Genomic DNA, 6393 nt, shown 5'->3' with positions numbered 1-6393 from the left:
CACTACCTCTCTCCATCTCTGTCCCCACCTATACTACTTTGCTATGACCATTTTGAGAATCTTGGAAACAAATTTTTAAAAACAGAAAAGAAAGGATTCTGTAACAAGTACTTAATACTTACAATTTTAAATGAGAAGTTACAAAGTGAGTATTTACAAACCGAATCTGCCTTCCTAGGTGTCAGTTTTAACAGTTAAAATATACAATAGCAAAAAATTCTGACTTAAATAATTAACAAAAACATCAACAATAATCTGGAATAAACTCAAAAACAATGCCCATGTTGTACATGGAGGAAGTACAGGACTGTACTGTGGGGTAAAGTAAGAGGTGTGAAAGTAGAGACATCAACATTTTGTATGCAGGAAAGCAGTTTTGTAAAAATGTACGTTCTCCTAAAGATAATTCAAAAGTACTAAAAAATCCCACGAGAGCACTTCTTTTTTTTTTTAACTTGAAAAATTATATTAGAATTCTTCAGGAATAATAAAGTCATAATACTAACCAAGAAAATTTGGGATCGAAAAGAGAATCAAAAAATCGCACTGTCAGATATTAAATAAATGTTTACAATATGTAAGATATAGTGCTAGTGTAAGAAAGTAAGATTGATAAAAATAAACCATGAGCTCAAAAAGAGACTCTAGTGTACATAAGTATTCTTTACAGGTGGGATTTCAAGTTAAAAAGCAAAGTAGGAATTCAATAATTGTCTTGGGACAATCAGAGAATCCCCTGGAAAAAACAAATTCTATTCCAGTCATAATGACCGCAAGAAAAATTACAGAATGTGATGTGAATATTAGAAAGTACTAATAACAGCGAATATAATTCTTTGCTCATACTAATTCAACTTCTCTTCACTATAACAAGTACCATCATCATCTCCATCTTAGAGATTAAAAAAACCTACAGAAGAAATTTATACCATTATAAGAAAGTATTTCTAAGAATAATATCAGGAATAAAACCCCAAAAGAAGACATTTACAATCTTAAGATTATTTTGGGCCACAACAAAAATGAACCTACTGAACAAAATGAAAGGCAAAAAATGACAAGGAAAAGCTGTCTGATACATGTTGATGAAGACAAGGGGTTAATGTTCATAATATACATAGAGCTGTCACAAAGCAACAAGAAGCTGCCTCACTTAAATGTGTGCAAAGGACAAAAGAGATCATTCACTTTTTAAAAGTCAGATGGCTAATGAGTGAAAAATGCTCAATACCTCACTGGTCATCAAGTGCAAATTAAAACAATGAAAAAGTACTTTTGCTCATCATATTGGCACATATTTTTAAAAGATATTCTAGCTAGTGTCCATCTTTGAGAGAACAAACTGTGAGCGATCTTTTGGAGGATGACATGTCAATGGATATGTAAACTCTGAAAAACGTGTGTACACACAGTCTGAACTCCACATTTTGGAATCGTTTCATTTAGAAAAATTCAGTTCAAAAAGATGTACTTATCAGAGCATTTACACAGCACTGTTTACAATGGTGAGAAGAAAAGCTGAAGTGAAATCATATCCAGCGATAGAGAATTGGTTACATAAGTTATTCTACATCTTTTCATGCCCCACAGGAGAAGGAATTTCTAGATTCACTTGAAAGGAGCCTGTGATTTATGTAGTTGTCACATCCAAGGACTAAATTTCCAGAAAACTTAACGAAAATAATACTCATACAAGATCACAGGAATGTTTGTATAAGAAGTATGCCAGTCAAACACCCTTTCTGACAGTGGAAAATGGAGAAAACTTAAGTGTCCACCATCAAGACAATGATGCGGTAAATCACGGTGAGCTGTGGGCACTAAAGTTCCGGTGTTTCGGCGTGGTCCAAGGCCTTGTCCACAGTACTCTCCCACGAAAGGTGTCCTTACACAAGAGACCAAACCTGCATATCAGGAAAACCCTCTACTCTATCTGAAAGGACCGGGTGAGTCTGGAGGGAGAGGACGTCTGTGATATATACCTGAGTGAATAAACCGAGCTGCAGAAAACATATAGTATGGCCTTATTTTTCAATAAAGCATATATACACACACATAGACATAGATTTCTCATATACGTGTATGTATGTGTTTATTTATATGACATAGGCATAAAGGTCATGAAATATATACTCCACATTGTCAGCAGTTTTTACTCTCAGGAAAAAAGGGGAAGGGATGTAGGGGACTTTCGGTACCACAACAGATCTCTTTTCAGAATTTCAGTTAAGTATACTTGGAATTTAAAAGTTTATTTAAGTCCAAAGTAAAATGGACGAGGACTCCACAAGACAGAATGCTATACTAGTCATTAAAAATCATGCCAGGGGAGATAGAATATTGTAGAAAAATGTGTAATAAGCCGAATGGAAAATGGAGGTCTCCACACAGTATACAGGCACACATTGCTCGCTGGTTTTCATGACAGAGGTAATACACACTGATGAAAAGAACAGAAAATAGATGTTAATGTGTTAATTATTATCTCTGAGTACTGGCACCAGGATAGATCCTTTTGACCCTTTTTTCAGACATTTATATTAAATACACACTATTTTTCATCTGAAAAATGCATTTTTAGATGTCTAGTACCACACATTGGAAAATTACACGAGTACTTACAGAAACAAATAACTAGGAGACACCGCAGCAGCGTCACAAAGTGTAGAAAGGGCGATCCTGAATAACACCGCACAGTTACATAAGGACCCACAAAGTGAGAGCACCTGCTGTAACAGGGCGCGGCCCCTTCCATTTGTCAGATGTGTCTTCAGGGCTGAGGCAGTTCTGAGCACGGCCAGTGTCAGTGCTGGTGTCTGGATGGATGCCACTGGAGGTGAGGGTGCCTGCAAGCCGAGAGGAAGAACAGAAATCATCCTCTGCTTTTTCTGTCTTGTTTCTTTGTTACTTTTATAGAGAGGCGGAAATAAGATAAACTGGACCTTTCCTACTGAAATTTCAGTAATGAAACCATTTTTAAAGTGATCACAACTTATATTCTGCCTATGACTGTCTTTTCAACAAAGCATCATATTTATAAAATGTTAATTAACTCAGTTAATTAACTCCCTGTTGAAACATTCTAGTAAAGAGCATGAACTGCAGTATGTAAAAGAACCACACCTGCAGTGACTAGCTCAGCTGTCTTGACGGCAGTGCAGTCAGCCCCCACCATCCCGTGGCCCTGAGCTCCTGATGCTGGTAAGAGAGCGCACTGCTGCCTCAGATGGAAAGAAAAGGTGAAAGCATTTTCTGAAATCTACAGCACTGACAAAACATAACTGATAAATCCCAGGCTCCTTTGAGGCTGTCATTTTCCGTTTCTGGCCAACACCCGTCAATGAGCAGAACCACCCCATTCCCGAGTCATGGGACTCACGTGGGCAGCAGTTTTGGAGAAATTTCCAGGTATAGAATGTAAACCAACTATACATAAAACTCTGAAAAAGAAAAGATGCAATAATCTGATTTTGGAAGACACTAAAATATTCTCCTAAGCCTTAGTACTTGGAAAGGCTGGGCTTCTACTAAGCCACTTATTTATTTCACAGCCAATGAGCATCTCCCACAAACCCTGTTTCCCTGTGTCTGCTGGGAGCTTCAGGCACATTGATGTTGTCTATCTTATAAGTCACAAGGCAGAGGCGTGTGTCTCACGCTTGCAACTCTCACACAGGCTCAACTCCTAGCCTCACTGTATGAACTTGGCCCCATTTTCTCACCTGTTTATTTGGTATCTGTTCTTCTGTAAGCTGCCTGAAATGCTTATTGAAACAAGTCAGAAGAATGAGTGGGTAGAGAAATGGACAGTTGGACAGGTGAGAGATGGGCAGAAAAACAGAGAGTCTCCAAGAGAAGGGGAGCAATCAAAATTACCTATGCAAAACCCTCTTCTAGTCAGGGAAGGAAACCACCACGGAGAAGTGTGAAGAGGCAGGTTGCTTAGGACTGTTTCCTGGATTCCATGAAAAGTCACACCAAGAGATGAGAGGATAGAACTATAAATAATAAAAGAAAAAATTCATGCATGTTTGAAAAATATATCTACATTATGTACTTTCTAAAGAATAGAGTCAAATCAGCAAGGCCCAATAACACAATCCTTGGGTATTTACAGAAGTGAGAATCCCATCTCCAATCTGCAAGGCATCCCTTTGGAGCACTGAGAGTCTACACGGTGCGGTCATAAAGCCATCACCGCAAAAGCGATGCTATCCTGCACTTACGAGGAAAGAGCAGCTGTGCTCGGTCTGCCTACACGTGTCTTTTACACCCCTCAGCACCTCTACGGGGGAGGGATGCCTAGCGAGCCCCATCTCTGCAGGACAGAAAACAAGTCCAAGAGAGGCTAAGCCGACCTATCAATTCTCCATCTCACAGGACTTGTCACTCCAGACCAGGACTCGAACTCGGACCCTCGTTTGTACTACTAACCACAGTACTACCGTATTTTATGTGCTTTTTGTGTGTATAATACATTTGTTTCTGGCATGAAAGGGTATTTAATAAATGATCGGTTGTCTTGTCTATCTCATTAGCTCACAATCTTTATATTTTTGAATTGTACTCTTCCCATGGAGAAAGGAATGGAAAGAGCGGGGATCAGAATGAGGTGGGGCTCCATTCTTTATCTGTTGCCTCATCTCATCGAAGTCCCCAAACAAGGAGATAGAGCAAATGTTCTCCTCATCATTTAAAGAGAGGGCTCCAGTGATGGTGACTTACTCAACTCCAAAACCAAGTCTGGGGGAAGGGCACATGCAGCAACGAGAGCAGTATCACCTGTAGGAAGGCAAAAAGAGCTCAGGGGATGGCTCAATGGGTCAGCCTGATTTAATTTCAATCGATAATACAATAACACACTCTAAAAAATCTAGCATGCAATGGATTTGCTCTTTCTTGACATCTAGCAAGTTTCCACATCTCACATGTAACATTATCACGAACTAGTGAAAGGAAGAGTCCACAGACAAGGAAAATCAATGCCACAGGCAGGCTGAAACACAGGCTGGAGGAAAGGAAGGGAAAGGGCATAGTTAAGAAGAGGCGAAATTCTGGGAAAAAGACATCATCACAAGGAATCTCAAGCATCATCCAGCAATCATATAATCATTCTTTCAAGGGAGAGTTACTTAGGTCCTATTTTGTGCAACATTGTACAGTGGGCGAAGCAAGAGCACAGCGTCCATGGTGGCAGCAAGTTGCGGAGCTCCAATACACTTCTGATCCCGGTACCTTGCACACTTGTCCTCAGTATAAAGGCAAAATATATAGTAAAATAATCCAATGTAAACTCTATGCAATGCTGAAAAAAGTTAAAGAATACCTAAATACCTGGACAGACACACCACGCACATTCCTGAATCAAATGACAGCATTCTTGGGATGGCAGTGCTCCCCAGAGCGATCCATATATTCAACGTGGACTCGATCACAATCCCAGTGGGTTCCTCTGCAGAAACTGACTATCTGCTGCTACAATTCATATGAGAATTCGAGGATCTCAGTAACCAAACCGTACTTGAAATAGAAGAAGAGTTTGAGAGGACTTGTAATTCTCAATTTCAAACCTTACAACTGTATCTCCAGGTGAGATTAGAGGCCATTTTTAAGTTATAATTGTGTTTATCCTTATTTTCTAAATTCTGTACAACGAATATACCTGTTAGAATAAGAAATTTAAAAAGTAAAGTATCTTTTAAAACATGCAAACCGATTCATTCATTGGGAAGAAAATATTTTGACTATAAAGAAGTAAACAAATATCTAGTGAAAAAGGACTATTTAAAAACAGGAGTGAATTTACATTTTTTGTAAATTGGAAACTGAAAAGCACAAACACATCAAGTTTCTAGGGAGAGTGTTGCAACATATTAATTGTTATTTCCAAAATTCTAATTGAACAATGAAAACTCAAGAAAGAGAAAATCTTGATTGACAGCCAACTGCAAACACATGGAGAGCAAAGGCCTAGAAATCACAGTTCCTTTAACTCTGCTACTAACTCAATAGGAGAGGAAATTCCTCACAGAGGGGACAGTGGAATCCCATGCATAAGACAGGATACACAGTACAAACTGCACTAGAATTGGGGGTGATTTCCATAGAAGAATTCTAAAGTTACAACATTGCTGAAAAACTATAAAAACACTGACAGACAGATTAAAACACACAGTCATATATATTATATAGAAACATATGAAGTCTGCTCCCATGTTGCATAGAAATACAAACATATTTGTTCATTTATGGGCACTGATTACTTTATCCCAGGTAGAATATTTCAACTAAAATAGATAATCAATAATACACTCCTCTTGTCAAAACTAGTTGATAAGTTACTCTGCTATGTATGCATAATGTGTCTAAGATAGATTTAAAATTAGTGAAAAA

General features: G+C 38.3%; 1 long non-coding RNA gene across 1 annotated transcript in view; it reads right to left on the bottom strand.

Annotated features, from left to right (window-relative positions):
* Nucleotides 1-2679: 2679 nt before the first annotated feature.
* Nucleotides 2680-6393, bottom strand: part of LOC140695012 (uncharacterized) — a 12367-nt gene continuing 8653 nt past the window's right edge. The window contains exons 2-6 of the long non-coding RNA XR_012070688.1: nt 5335-5520; nt 4726-4782; nt 3877-3998; nt 3283-3440; nt 2680-2846 (exon numbers count right to left, since the gene is read on the bottom strand). This is a non-coding gene — a long non-coding RNA (uncharacterized lncRNA). The remainder of the gene's footprint in view (nt 2847-3282; nt 3441-3876; nt 3999-4725; nt 4783-5334; nt 5521-6393) is intronic.

This window comes from Vicugna pacos, unplaced genomic scaffold, assembly GCF_048564905.1.
Source record: "Vicugna pacos unplaced genomic scaffold, VicPac4 scaffold_119, whole genome shotgun sequence".
Classification (NCBI taxonomy): domain Eukaryota; kingdom Metazoa; phylum Chordata; class Mammalia; order Artiodactyla; family Camelidae; genus Vicugna; species Vicugna pacos.
This window is presented reverse-complemented; position numbering and strand designations above follow the sequence as displayed.